This window comes from Ailuropoda melanoleuca, chromosome 6 (assembly GCF_002007445.2).
Source record: "Ailuropoda melanoleuca isolate Jingjing chromosome 6, ASM200744v2, whole genome shotgun sequence".
Lineage (NCBI taxonomy): Eukaryota > Metazoa > Chordata > Mammalia > Carnivora > Ursidae > Ailuropoda > Ailuropoda melanoleuca.
The window spans coordinates 78,529,202-78,544,667 of record NC_048223.1 but is presented as its reverse complement, the minus strand read 5'-3'; the positions used below and the strand labels follow the sequence as shown (position 1 = coordinate 78,544,667).

Sequence of the window (15,466 nt, the reverse complement as noted above, 5' to 3'; positions counted from 1 at the left end):
TTATCACCATCACCATGATCATTAGCACTGCTAGTAATTTCAAAGAACTGGAAACAACCTGGATATCCACTCACAAGAGAACAGAAAAATAAGATATGGCTGTATGTGGAATGCTCTACAGCAGTTAAAAGGAACAAAGAAGACCCATGTGGGCTTGACGCGGCTAAGCCTCCAAGACAGAGTGTTGAGTGAAAGAAAAGCAGCTGGTACGTTGTTACATAAATGTAACATTTATGTGTGATAGCATTCCTGTAAAAAGAGAGGCTCCCAAACAAAGTGCTGTCAATAGCTACGCATTGTCCTTGTAGAGTCCGTAGGACACCCGTCAAACTGAGAACAGTGGTTACACCACTGACTGGGCGTGGCCATATCCAGGAGGGGGGGGATGATCAAAGGGGATTTTGGCCTTGGTAGGGTGACCACCTGCTTTCTCTGTTGCTAGTATGACTAATAATAACAGCACTGACTTTCACTCTCATAAGTGTTCAGATTGGGTGAAAAAGTATCTAATTACCTCACTTATCCGTAGTATTTAACTTTTTGCAGAATGTATTAATTGATCATCTGTGTCGACTCATCTCTAACAGTGCATCAAGTTTAAGGTAAAGTCCCCCTCCCCTCCTCCAGGCCCCCAGCCCCGCTCCTCAGGGGCAACTATTGCTAACAGTTCCAGCATCCTCCCTGAAACCCCAAATCCACATATACCCACATAACCTCAAAACACGGAGAAAGAGACATATGGAATTATGCAGTACACACTGTTCTGAAAACTGCTTTTTTCATTTAATTTTATCTATATCGGTATCATCAGGAAAAACTAACAAAGAGATCCTCAGGTCTCACCAACAGAGATGTGGCTTCTGTGACTTGGCACTGGGGTGCACAGACGTGTATTTCTGACAAGCTTTCTGGGTGATTCTGAGCCACTGGTCCATGGACTCCATGCTAACTTTTGTCAGTAGAACAAAGGTCATTCATATATCTATGCATTTATTCAACAAACAGTTATGGACTCTTGCCCTGGGTTTGGTCTTGGGTACATGTGGAATTCAGCAGAGAACACCACGCAGCCCTTGCCCTCCAGGACACAGCTTCAGGGCTCCATCCAAGGGGACCTGTCATTACTGACAGTGGGTACAGTTGATCCCGAGCATTCTTCTTGAGGGAGATGTGGGTGCAGCGACAGCAGAGTTCTGGGCACCCTGCTCCTGCCTCTCCATTGCGCGTGCTCACAGAGGGACAAGTCGGTCAGGGGGCCACGCCACAGCAGTGGCTTTAATGACACCTGGAAGACATCCATGGAACCAGAGGTGGTGATTCACCAAATTACTCTAACCAGTTGCAATGTAAAATCTTTGGAGAAGGTACCTGCTGACTTGATCAGAGGCGCTAAGGGAAAGAATCTCAGAGTGAAAGGATCAGCTCTGATGCCCACCAAGACTCTCAGAATCACTATAAGAAAAACTCCTAAGACCTAGGATCGTTTTCAGATGAGGATCCACAAGCGACTCGTTGATTTACACAGTCCTTCTGAGATTCTTAAGCAGATTACTTCCATTGGTATTGAGCCAGGAGTCAAGGCTGAAGTCACCAGTGCTGATGCTTGAATCAACCTTTTAAATAAATTGATTATCAGTTATTAAAAAAAAAAAAAAAGAACTGATTCTGAGCATGGGCCTTGGAGACAGACCAAATCCTGGCACTTCCTGACTATGTGACCTTGAGAAAAGCACTTGGTCACTCTGTGCCTCAGTCAACTGGTCTGTAAAATGGACACAGTAATTCCCACATCACATGATGCGCACTCAATAAGTTGCAGCCACTGTTATTAATAAATTATAAAAAATACATAATTAATAAGAAAACTCATGTAGCATTCTTTTTTTTTTTTTTTTTTTAAAGATTTTATTTATTTATTTGACAGAGATAGAGACAGCCAGCGAGAGAGGGAACACAAGCAGGGGGAGTGGGAGAGGAAGAAGCAGGCTCCCAGCAGAGGAGCCCGACGTGGGACTCGATCCCATAACGCCGGGATCACGCCCTGAGCTGAAGGCAGACGCTTAACCGCTGTGCCACCCAGGCGCCCCTCATGTAGCATTCTTGCCAAGAGTGTTTAAACTACATTGTCATGAGGAAAAAAAATCAGACAAATCCAAATTCAGAGACATTCTAGAAAACTTGCCTGTACTCTTCAAAAATGTCATTGTCACTCAGAGAAACAATCTGAGGGTTTTAGGGGGAAGGGCAGGGGGGAGGGACTAGCCTGGTGATGGGTATTAAGGAGAGCATGTATTGCATGGAGCACTGGGTGTTATACGCAAACAATGAATCATGGAACACTACGTCAAAAAAAAAATGTCAATGTCATGAAAGACCAAAAGATAGATAGATAGATGATAGATAGATAGATAGATAGATAGATAGATAGATAGATAGATAAGGAAGGAAGGAACTGTTCTGGATTAAAGAAAACTAAAGAGACATACAGCTAAATGCAAAATGTGTTCCAGGTTTAGGTTACAGATTTGAAAATATATATCTATAAAAAACATTATCGGGATAATTGGGGAGATATGGACATCAACTATATATTATATAATAGTCATGCAGCAATTTAAGTTTCTTCCGTGTGATAATTACACTGTAGGAATGTCCTAGTTCCTAGGAGATATGTGCTGAAATATTTAGGGATAAAGTGTCAAGATGTCTGCAAATAACTCTCAAATGTTTCCGAAAATTGCATGTGTAGACTTTGGGGACAAAAGACAGAAAAGGAGAGAGACAGGAAGACAGATGAGGCAAAATGTTAACAGTTGGTATATCTAGGTAAGTATATGCATGTTCCTGTTCTATTTTCCCAGTTTATTTTATAGATTAGGAATTACCCAAAATAAAAAAATTCGCAAAAGTGAAATGTAATGGTTTTAGAAACTGCTATGCAGGGTAGCTGCCTAGTTGACTGCGGAAGGAGGGAGGGACTAGGAAGGGGTTTCTGGACTTCCAGGGATGTCCTGTTTCTTGAATTGGGTATGTTCACTTTGAGAGGATCCACTGAGCTGGGCACTTAGGATTTATCCTTTTGTGTGTGTATATGTTACATGTCAATAGATAAGTGTATTTAGAATAACCACCCTAATAAAGCACCCCCCCCAACCTCGTATCCTCTGAGCTGGTTCTGTAAATGCAAGGATGGATCCCAGGCTGGAGGGAAGGCTGGAGCCGGGCCACCCTCCCCTGACAGTGTGTCACATCTGAGAGGACCGGAAATGGGGCCTGAGTTGACAAGAGCCTGCCCTGAAGCCTGATCCCGCGAGGTGATGGCAGGCTCCTCCCAGAAGGCTTCCCAGCCTGCCCCTCCAAGCCGTGCCCAAGCTCTGCTGCCAGCCCCCTCGGTGCTCACATCTCTGCATTTTGGAGATTAATTGCTAGAGTCTGCATCCACCTAAATTAATAGGAATAAAAACAATGGCTAACACAGAGAGCTTACTACAAAGCCAGATTCTGTTCTAAGTACTTTATGTATATAACTCACTTAAGGGACGCCTGGGTGCTTCAGTCAGTTAAGCATCTGCTTTTGGCTCAAGTCATGATCCCAGGGTCCTGGGATGGAGTCCTGCATCGGGCTCCTTGCTCTGTGGGGAGCCCGCTTCTCCCTCTGCCTGCTGCTCCTTCTGTCTGCTGCCCCACCCCCGGCTTGTGTTCTCTCTCTGTCAAATAAATTCTTAAAAAAAATAAAGATGTGAAGTGGTAACTGATTGTGGTTTAAAAAAACCTCACTTAGGGGCACCTGGGTGGCACAGCGGTTAAGCATCTGCCTTTGGCTCAGGGCGTGATCCCGGCGTTATGGGATCGAGCCCCACATCAGGGCTCCTCCGCTATGAGCCTGCTTCTTCCTCTCCCACTCCCCCTGCTTGTGTTCCCTCTCTTGCTGGCTGTCTCTATCTCTGTCGAACAAATAAATAAAATCTTAAAAAAAAAAAACCTCACTTAATGCTCACAATAGCTCACTGAGGCAGATGGGGTTGTTGTTGGGTTTTTTTACCCATTTTATGGATGGGGGAACTGAGGCATAGGGAAGTAAAATAATTTGCCCAAGCAGGTCTGGCTACATATTTGCAGGACCCAGTGCAAAATGAAAATGGGGTGGCTGGGGGGTGGGGCGGGGAGGGAGGAGGCTTATTGAAAATTATTAAGACTTTCAAGGCACCAGGGCGCCTGGGTGGCACAGCAGTTAAGCGTCTGCCTTCGGCTCAGGGCGTGATCCCGGCGTTACGGGTTCGAGCCCCACATTAGGCTCCTCTGCTATGAGCCTGCTTCTTCCTCTCCCACTCCCCCTGCTTGTGTTCCCTCTCTCACTAGCTGTCTCTATCTCTGTCAAATAAATAAATAAAATCTTTAAAAAAAAAAAAAATACTTTCAAGGCACCAAGCATGAAGTCACAGGTGGGGCTAGTTTGAGGCAGGCTCCTGTGAGACTGCACAGGTCTGCACTACTTGAAACCACACTTGTACCCAAGGGAAACCTGCAAGAAGCAGAGCAGAAACTTGACCCCCAGCAGTCTGATACCAGAGTCCATCCTCCTAACAGCTAGAGTATCCTACCTCTCTAGCTCTCAGGTCTTCCTCCTCTCACCTTCTCAGAACTGTTAAGAACTGGAGATGCTTCTGAGGGCTTCAGAGGGGAGGGGGGTAGGGGAATGGGATAGACCGGTGATGGGTAGTAAGGAGGGCACATATTGCATGGTGCACTGGGTGTTATACGCAACTAATGAATCATCGAACTTTACATCAAAAACCAGGGATGTACTGTATGGTGACTAACATAACAATAAAAATATTAAAAAAAAAAAAGAACTGGAGATGCTTACTCAGTACAGCTGCACCTGTCTCTAAAAGCCGGCAGACAGAACCGAACAGTCATAGCAGTCTGCTGCCACCAGGGGTCACTGTTGAAAACAGGTCCTGTACAGTTTGACACCTCCGCGTCCACAGCTCACGGCTGCCCTTGCTTGCACAATCCCCATTCACACACAGCACACCTGGGCCCCACACTTGGGTTCCAGGCTGCAACTCTTTTATTTCACACGATGTGCAGCCATTATTCCCACAGCATAACCACTGTCGGAGTGTCTGGGTTTCTGCCCAGCAACCTAGTAGGTGGACACCAGACCCCCAGACCCCCACCCCCCAACAAACATCTAATATCTGATATTAGCTTGGTTCACCTCTTCACACACACCATTTCCCGATGGTGAGTTTCCCCTCTGGGGTCCTTTCTATCTTTTCAGGTCATCAGAAATTGATCTAATAATCTGAAACCTCAAAGAGGGAAGGGTCAGTCAGAGTCTTTACCCCAGTCCTCCTAGGAGGCTATCTGGCCCTAAAAATACCCCCACCTATGCACACCAAACCCTTCTTAGACTCACAGTATTCCTTGTTGCACTCTTTTTCCAGAGCAATTTTTTAAAGTTCATTTATTTAAATAATCGCTACACCAACCTGGGCTCGAACTCACGACCCTGAGAGTAAGAGCCACGTGGTCTTCAGGCCTCCAAAGCAATGTGTTTGCCTATGAACCTCAGAGTTCCATAACTAAGAAAAGACATTACTTATTTGCTGGAAAATCTTATTTTGCCTTACTGGGAACTCCATTACACAAAGTTAACACGACTGATATATCAATGTCACATCCAGATACTTTCTTAATAAGACAGGTGGCTAAATGGAGTTACAGAATGAGGCTTTAAAGGATGGAGGACTGGAGGAGAGGCGGAGCTAGTGGCAGCAGGTACCATAACCTCACTCATGGCCACTGGCTGCTGAAGCCCAGGAATGTCTGGATTACTCTGGGTATTACCATCAGCATCTTTGCAATCAGGCTGATACCATCTAAGTTCCCCTAGTTAGAACTGTGTTCAGCTGCAAGTAACCATACCAATCTACGGCAGGCTAAAGAGAGATTTATTTTCACCTGACAGAAGTCCAGAGGTCTGAGGGTTACTGGCATTGGTTTGCCAGCTCATGGCTGGTATTACTACAGTTCTCTTGGTCTTTCCCTCATTGAGGCTGACAGCTGCTGCAGCTCCAGCCTTTCAACTCTGCATTCGAGGCAGAAAGGAGGAAGAGCAACAAGGGGCAGCATCAGCAGTATCCAATGCCTTTTATCAGGAAAGAAAAGCCTTCCTAGAGCCCCCAGGTTTCAGCTTATGCCCTGTCGGTGCAAACGGTGTCATATGCCTTCCCTCACTGCAAGCAAGTCTGCGGAAGTGAGCCTCTGGTCTGGAGCTAAAACACTATCACCTCGAACAAAATTGGAATGTTGAAGCAACGAAGAGGGGGAAGATAGGACACCCTGCCTCCTACAATCCTCCCAGGCGGCACTGGGCCCCAGGGTGCCTGCCCAATAACCCCAAGAGCCCTCCCAGAGGAGCCCCTGCATCCTTACAGCCCTCTCGGTGCCCCAGGCAAGAAGCGCCCACCCAAGGACCTGGGATTCCCCTGAGCAGAAGGCCCGGCTGACTGGGCATTCTCCCGCGGTGATTAATGGTGCTCCCCTGAGCTGGGGGGGGGGAGGGGGAGGGGCGGCTAATTAGCTGTGCACTGATTAAGGACAAGGCAGGCAAAGTTCCAGGCGTGATAAACGTGAACTTTCCATCTTCCCCCCCACTCCCTTCATGTCCTGCCACCACCTACAGCAGCCAGGCCTGGGGCACCCCTCCCAGTGTACCTGCCTGGGAGACCAGCAGGTGTCATCCAGCCCACCGTTGACACTGCCAGCCACCCCCCAGAGCATCAGGACAGGGATGCACTTACCGGATCTTCTTTCAGGACCTGACTTCTCCTCCAGCCTCTCCGCAACCTCGTGGCTCTCTAGCAGGCAGGCATGCTACCGTGCCCGGGGCTTCTAAAGCAGCCCTGAAGACTACAGCTGAGGGCTGTAGAAACGCACAAAGGGGTGAGCCTAGTCTGACCCGGAGTTGCCAGGAAGAGCTCCAGGGAGGGGCCTCCGTGGGTTTCCTGAGTGGCGTGGTGGGCGGGCAGAGAAAGGAGGATGCCTACGCATATGTGGAGGAGAAAGGAGTAGGGCACCATCCTGGGCAGTGAGGGATCCTCGCGCAGTGCGGTCTCTGGAGATAGGCTCGGCTCGGGGCGAAGCAGGATAGGGAGAAGGACAAATAGGAAACAGGGGTTTAGATGTTGTACAGCCCAGTTGCTACCAGTCTCGGTTCCTCTACAACACGTGGCGTCCCCGCGCGTGGCGTCCTGTGGGCAATCCAGGCTGATCGCCGCCTCCAGCTGTGACAGCTCGCCTGTGTCTGGCTCTCCAGAGAGCACCTGCCAGGTACAGGCAAATTCCTCTCTCTGTGGCTGAGCTGAGGTCTGGTGGTAAAGGTCTCTGACACAAGAATCTTATACAAGATAAGGCTGTGATAAGGACAAAGGATACATTTCCGCAGCAGATAACAGCAGAAATTCAGCGAGTATGACCTCTCAGGTCCTCTGTCTCCACCCAGAAGACCTGCTTAGAAGCTGGCAGGAGTGAATGCCTGTCCAGGGGAGGGCTTGGGAAGCACCCCATCCCACCTAACTTTGCCTGGGTCACTCTTACCCATTTCTTTGGGGGAGCTACCCTGACCCCCTCTAGATCGGATACTCTGTATTTCCCTTTGTCAAGTGTATCACAGTTTATATTAATGCATTTGAGTGACAGTTTGTCTTTACTACTATAAATTCAATCAGCAAATATTAACTGAGCCACAAACTGTGTTAAATTCAGAGAATACCTGCCCTCATGAAGCTTATAGTCTAGGTGTAAGCAGGGGTCCACCCTAACTCCAGAGGTAAGACCCCTCCCAGCACCAGGAGAACAATGGGACAACTCACTCCCGTTCAGCTCCTGGCCTCAGGCCACTCCCAGACGGGCCTCCAGATGTGGCTGTAGTGGACGCCAGCTGCCCATACTCCTCCTTTCGAGCACAGGCACTCATTCCTCCAGCTGCTGGGAATGTTCAGAGCTGACACCTGAGTCCCTCTCCAGGACTTGACCTCAGCCAGAGAGAGGCACATCATTCCCCAGAGTGACATCTGACCTGCTGTCTGGTCATTTGAAATGGCAAAGGCCTGCCCCCCTCCTTGCCTCAATGCAGGACATTTTTGAAAAATCATCCCAGGGGCGCCTGGGTGGCACAATGGTTAAGCATCTGCCTTTGGCTCAGGGCGTGATCCCAGCGTTCTGGGATCGAGCCCCACATCAGGCTCCTCCGGCTGTGAGCCTGCTTCTTCCTCTCCTGCTCCCCCTGCTTCTATTCCCTCTCTCGCTGGCTGTCTGTCTCTATCTCTGTCAAATAAATAAATAAAATCTTTAAAAAAAAAAAAAAAGAAAAAAAAAGAAAAATCATCCCAGCTTCAGAGCCTCCCATGGGGCTGCTGTTCGCTTCTCCTTTTGCCCAGTCCTACCTCCCTCAGTCCCTGAGAGCACTCCTAAGACTACCACACACAAATCTCAAGCCTCAGAGTTTGCTCCTTGAACCCTTAAACAAGGAACACATGGGGCTGAAACCCTCCCCAGTATGTGACTGCATCTGTCTGGAAGAAAGGACTCCTTCTTCTAATCTGCATAAAGTGGCCCTTCTATGACTTAGCAGTAGCCAGACCTGACCCCCGCCAACCCAGCCTGAGCACTGAACCAGGAATGCAAGCCAGTGCCAGAAGGGCCTTGGCACAGGCATGGGGAAGGAATTGAAACTTGCACCCCAGCTGAATAACCTAGAAGACTCTAGAAGAGAGTGCATCTGTGGGAAGAAGCCCACCAGCCCCTGGAGTCTGATTCTAGCTGATTTAAGAAGCACCCAGGGCCAGTATTTCAGCCAAACAACTGGGAAATAAGTCGAGGGAAATTATTAATCTGGGGATTCCCAACAATGTGGAAGCTGTTGGAGCAGCCCTAACATCCTACACCAGGCCCAGTGTGTGGGAAGTGGGAAGTCGCCTGGGTGGGAGCAGGAGGAGGGTGGGAGAAGCAGGGGGCGGATTAGACTAGCACAAACTTAGTAATTGAAATCATTAATAGCAGTAAAATAAGTTGTCCATCCTACATGTAATTTGTAGTAATATTTGGTTACTGAGATTAATTTCTAGTAATGAAATACTAATTAAACCATTTATTGAGTAATGTATTTGCTCGGTGGTGTTTTATGGGTGTTCAGTTATAAATATTTTAATTACTTTTGCTAAGTAATTAGAATTTACTAAATAATTTCCAAACTATTTATTAATTTCTAGCAATTCTCAGCCAACCAACAAGTAATTGTTTTACTTTATATCAGTAATTAAAGTCTTTTTTTTTTTTAACTTTGAGTGAAGAGAAGGACAGTAATAAAGACAGTCTGTTCTATCACATGGGGTTGGGTGTATGAAAGCAAAAACAGAGACATAAAAATCACCCCCTTAATCCAACACTACTCAAACACTCTTACCATTTTTGTTTTTTGTTTATATCTTCATAGACTTTTTATATGGATGCATGTACTATTTTTTTTTCAAAATTGAGATCATAACCATATGCTTTCTGGCCACAGAACTTTGCCGATTTTTGTATCACACTTTTTATTCTATTAAAGTGTCAAACCAGGGGTGCCTGGGTGGCTCAGTCAGTTAAGCACCTGCTTTCAGCTCAGGTCGTGATCCTGGGGTCCTGGGATTGAGCCCCGCATCAGGCTCCTTGCTCTGCTCTCTCTCTGTGTATCAAACAAACAAATAAAATCTTTTTAAAAATGTCAAACCATCCTAGAGGGAGCTTTTCTGGGAGCAGTTTAAGAGACTTTCTACCTCTATGTACCTATTCAGTGTCAGGCACTATGCAAAGTAACTTACGTACTCCGCCTCTCTTTCAACACCGTAGTGATAAGTGACCTTGTATAAAACTGGGCCTCCTCATGCTGCAGTCTCAGCATAAGGTCATCTTCAATAAAATAATGGTCTGGGAGAAAAACATTTACTGCAATAAATGACTATATCTACTTTTATCTATAAAAGCAGATCATAGTGAATGTAGCTCTGGGACCTGCTTTTCTCTCTTGAAATATTATAAACACCTTCCCATATCAATAAATAGGAGCAGCAGCATCTTTTTTCATAGCCGCATAGTATTCCATGAAGATACCCCCATTTGATATCAAATCCATGATTGCTAAACATCTGGGTGGTTTTCAGTTGTCCACCATTGTGAACAAAATTAAAATGAATGTCATTATACATAGAGCTTGTACACCTGTCCGGCTTTTCTTTAGAATGTATTCCTGGAAGTAGAATTTCTGGGTCAGTATATGAACATTTTTAAGATTTTTGGTTCATACTGTCCATGTGCCTCCAAAAAGACTGGACAAATTTGTACTCCCACCAGCAGAGTTGAAAGACCTGTTCCCCTGCACTCTCTTCAATTATTAGTACTTTAAATCTCATGTCATTTGTTCTTAACCCCTGTCCAAGCAGGGAAGTAGCCCGGGAGCCACTCTGGGTCACAGAGCTTTACAAACCACCTCTGCACGGGCTCAGGAGAAACACAGTTGGGTGGCACAAAGACCTACATGCTATGTCTTCATAACTTAAGTAGCACCAAAATGTTGAAAACCATTCCCTAGCACACCCATCCCCTTCCCCACCCCACCCCCACCCCAGTCTCCTTCTTTCCAGCCAGAAACTCTGTGTCCCTGAAAGGGGTCTTGGCTCCCTGCTGGCAGACACCTGCCCCATGTACTGGCAGAATAGATACCTATCGGTGGGCTCTCTCCTTAGCTCTTGACAAAATATCTCCCCCACCAGCATTGCTGTGTCTAAAACTTCTTCCATTCGTGGCATACACTAAGCAGTAAACTACGCATTCACAGTATAGCCTGGGAGACATATCTATTAAGTTTTTCGGAGTCTCTCCCATCTCCATTCCAATGCTCCGCCCTAGCCCACTGCCAAGTCACCTGGTGCCTTTGGCCAACCAAGATCCCCATCCTTAGCCCCATTCCTCCTCCTCTGATAGAGCTACCTTGGATAATTTTTAGCAATGTGAGAAGCATCCTCCTACAAACAAACCAAAAAGCCTTCTAAGAGGAGATGTTTCAACAAGTCTTTGAATAAAGACAGAGAGGCAAATTCATGGGAGAGAAAGAATGACTTGAGAGAAGGCTTGGTATGGAGACACAACAGAGGGTCAACTGAAGTTGCTCCCTCCCAGAAGGAGCCACAAAGCAGAGCTGGTACTCAATCCATGTTTGTTGTTTCTCCAAAGAATGGATAATTCATGTGGAGTAGGCTTCATGGAGTAAGTGAAACATGAACACTGGGTAGACTTCAAATTGGCAGAGAAGGGGTAGGGGTAGAGGGCAACGCACAAGCAGAGAGTGGAGGTAAGAATGAGCATGATGTCGATCCATGTTGGTTCCTGAGGGCCGGGCAGGTGTCTCAAGCCCCATCCCTGGAAATGAGCTACTGTGCCGTTACCAGCTAACAAGGCCAGGTAAGCAAATTGTGTGTTTCTAGGCAGGAGTGGAGGCTGGCTTAGTCTTGGAAAAAGAAAGGTGGAAGGAAGGTCCTGCAAGGAGAAGTAGAAAGGACAAAAAAAAAAAAAGAAAAAAGAAAAAAGAAAAAGATCAAAACTTGCCAGGAACAAGTTATGTTAAAAAAAAAAAAAGATAAAACTTACCATGAAACATTTTCAAGTTATGGTAAGGAGATAAGGGCCAAGAGGGGGGACACAATGACAAAAGCACAGGCTTGGGTCTCCACCTCCACTGCCTTGAAAGCGAGGGGGAAGAGATAACCATCAGCCTTTGGGCCTCTGCCTTGATAGGAGATGATGCAGGTGGAAGCCTGGACCTTGAGTCGCTGGGCTTGCGGCAGGGGCTTGCTGGAGCTGGGAAGCAGGGAAGGGTCGTTAGAAAGATAGGTTGGGGCTGGACTATAAGGGACCTTGAAAGCTAGGAAGTAAAACAGAGATTTTCAATCTTGATTGAACAATAGAATAACCTGGGGCTCTTTTAAAAATACTGATTGATATCTATACCCCACCTCAAACATTTTAATGTAATTGTCCTGGTTCAACTCAGGGCTTAGAGTTTAAAAAGTTATCACAGGTTATTCTAATATTCCACAAAGGGTGAGAACCGCAGATCTAGAGTTTGGACTCCACCTGCTAGCCAGCGCAGCCTATGAAGGATGTGTGAATGATACACCACGATGGAAAACAGTACTCACTGGAAAGAAGACCAAGTGAAATTAATAATAGCAAATAACAATACGGTATTTTTTGGATTCCAGACACTTTTCTGGTGTCTGGATATATATCACATTACATTATATATTTTTAAAAGTATATTATATGTACTTGTTAATCATCACAATACCCCTATAAAGTGGCTACTGTTATTATCACTACTTTAGAGATAAGAAAAGGGAGGTTTGGGGCATCTGGGTGGCTCAGTCCATTAAGTGTCAGACTCTTGGTTTCAGATCAGGTCATGATCTCAGGGTCATGGGATTGAGCCCCATGTCAGGCTTCATGCTGAGTGTAGAGCCTGCTTAAGATAGTCTCTCTCCCTTTCCCTTTGCCCCTCCCCACACTGCTCATCACACTCTCTTTCCTGAAAAGAGAAGAGGGGAGGGGAGGAGAGGAGAGGAGAGGAGAAGAGAAGGAAGAGAAGAGAGAAAGAAAAGTGAGGCTCAAAAAAGCTAGTACTTGTTCATAATCACAGGGCTCATAAATGATGGAGTTGAGATTTGAATACTGCAGGTTTGGCTCCAAGGTCCACGCTCTCCATTTTGCTTCTGGATATGGTGCATTAGCTTGTATCAGACCACCCTCTTTGCCAAAAACAACTAGGAAAGCAAGTTTTAATACAAAGAAAAGTTACCAAGACAATGAAGACTTGAGAGGCCAAGAATATCAAGACAAAAAAAGTACATTCGTGTGAACCTGACCGCTGGCTACATTTTTCTTTTGCAGGCATTTGTAGATTTGGAAGCAAACATCTGAGGGGCCCTGAAGCCGAGTAGATACTCAGGAGTCTTCTGGGACTGAGGAGATTAAAAAAAAAAAAAAAAAAAAGAATTCTGGGCTGTCCTAAGTCCAGGAACCTTAGCAAACCCCTAGCTTTCAGTCAGGCTGCCTGGCAAGTTATACCCTAAAAGTAAGGACTAACCTTACTTCTAGGATATGTAAATAGAACCATCACAAAAGCTGAAACCCAGATTCAAACCAGCTCAATCTAAAATCAGATTAAGATGATCTCACCCTGACCTAAAATAAAAGGAAAACTTCTCTGGAGGAAGATTACATTCAAGCTCAAATTCCCACTGTAATTTTTTATCCACAGTGTGAATCATTCAATCAAAAGTTACCAGACTTAACAGGAGACAAACCCAAGTGAACAAAAACCAGCAAAAAAACAAATAATAAAAAAAGATTTACAGGTGATTCATATGGGAATTATCAGATACAATTTTAAAATAACTGTCATCGATACATTTAAGAAAGTAAATTACAAGTAAAGAATTTCAGTGGAAAACTGGAATCTATCCCAGAAAATCAAGTAGAAAAAAAAATCAAGTAGAAACTTTAAAACTGAAAAATACAATAATTGAAATTAAGAACTGGAGAGATGAGTTTAATAACAAAATGGACACAGCTGAAGAGAGGACTAGAAACTCTTTACTGATAGATCAGTAGAAAACATACAGACTGGAGCGAAGGGAGGAAAAAAAAGGACAATACAGAAAGGAAGTTAAAGATATGGAACACAATTTAAAAAGCATGATATATGTGTAACTAGAGGAGAGGGAGGAGAGAGAAAATAAACAAAAGCAGTATTTGAAGAGATTATTGACTAAATTTTTTAAAGGCTTTATTTATTTATTTATTTATTTATTTATTTATTTATTTATTTATTTATTGCGAGGGGGTGGGGCAGAGGGAGAGGGAGAGAGAATCCCAAGCTGACTTCCTCCTGAGCACAAAGCCCTATGTGGAGCTCAATCTCAACCCTGAGATCATGACCTGAGCCGAAACCAAGAGTCCGCGTTTAACTGACTGCACCACCTGGGTGCCCCTTGATTAAGAATTTTTTTAAAAAAATTAAAAACACCACGCCATGCATTCAAGAAATGCTAAGAAGGGGTGCCTGGGTGGCGCGGCGGTTAAGCGTCTGCCTTCGGCTCAGGGCGTGATCCCTGCATTATGGGATCGAGCCCCATATCAGGCTCCTCCGCTATGAGCCTGCTTCTTCCTCTCCCACTCCCCCTGCTTGTGTTCCCTCTCTCGCTGGCTGTCTCTATCGTATAAATAAATAAAATCTTTAAAAAAAAAAAAAAAGAAATGCTAAGAAGCCCAGGCAGGATAAATACAAAGAAAACCACATCCACACCTTTGGCATGTCAGAATAAAACTGCTGAAAGACAAAGGCAAAGCAAAACCTAAAAAAACAGGAGAAAAAAAGAAATATTACCCTCAAAGTAGTAACGATGATAATTACTGAGTTCTCTCTAGACACAATGGAGGCTAGAACAATGAAGGATATCATTCAAGTCCTAAAAGAAAATAACTGCCAACTTAGAATGAGATATCTTGCAAAAATATTTTTTCAAAACAAATGGAAATAAAGACATTTTCAGAAAGAAAAATTAAAATAAGCAACAGACCCACATTTAAAAAAAAAAAAAATCTAAAGAAAGTCCCACCTGCAGAAGGAAGGTGATCTCAGATGAAATCAAAGATATTCAGGAAGGGATGAAGAGCAACAGGAAGACTCAAAATGTGTGTAAAATTAAAATGAATATATTATCTAGAGAAAAAATTCCAAATAATCTAAAAAAACAAAAAACAAAAAAACACCCTCCTGCTAGTAAGTGAGTTTAGCAAAGTCATAGAATAAAAGGTCAATAAACAAAAATTTATTGTATTTTTAAGTACCAGCAGTGAATGATGAATCCAAAATTTTAAAAGCTAAACCATTTACAATAGCACCACAAAAGTGAAAGACTGGGTTGTAAATGTAACAAATATGTGCATGATTTGTGTGTTGAAAACTACAAAATACGACGAAAGAAATTAAAGAAGGCCTAAATAAATGGGGAGCTAATCCATGCTTATGGATTGGAAATATTGATAAAATGTAATTATACCCCTCACCCCAAATGATCTATACATACAAGGCAATCCCAATCAAAATGCCAGTATACTTTAAAAATTCACTACTGGGACACCTGGGTGGTTCAGTCAGTAAAGCATCTGCCTTCGCTCAGGTCCTGATCCCAGGGTCCTGGGATGGAGTCCTGGATTGGGCTCCTTGCTCAGCGGGGAGCCTGCTTCTCCCTCTGCCTGCGGCTCCCCCTGCTGTGCTCTCTCTCTCTCTTTCTGACAAATAAATAAACAAATTCTTTTAAAAAATAAAAATAGGGGTGCCTGGGTGGCACAGCGGTTA

General features: G+C 44.8%; 1 pseudogene; it reads left to right on the top strand.

Moving 5' to 3' along the window:
- Positions 1-1,040: 1,040 nt before the first annotated feature.
- Positions 1,041-1,607, top strand: LOC109490061 (annotated as a pseudogene).
- The last annotated feature ends 13,859 nt before the right edge of the window (positions 1,608-15,466 follow it).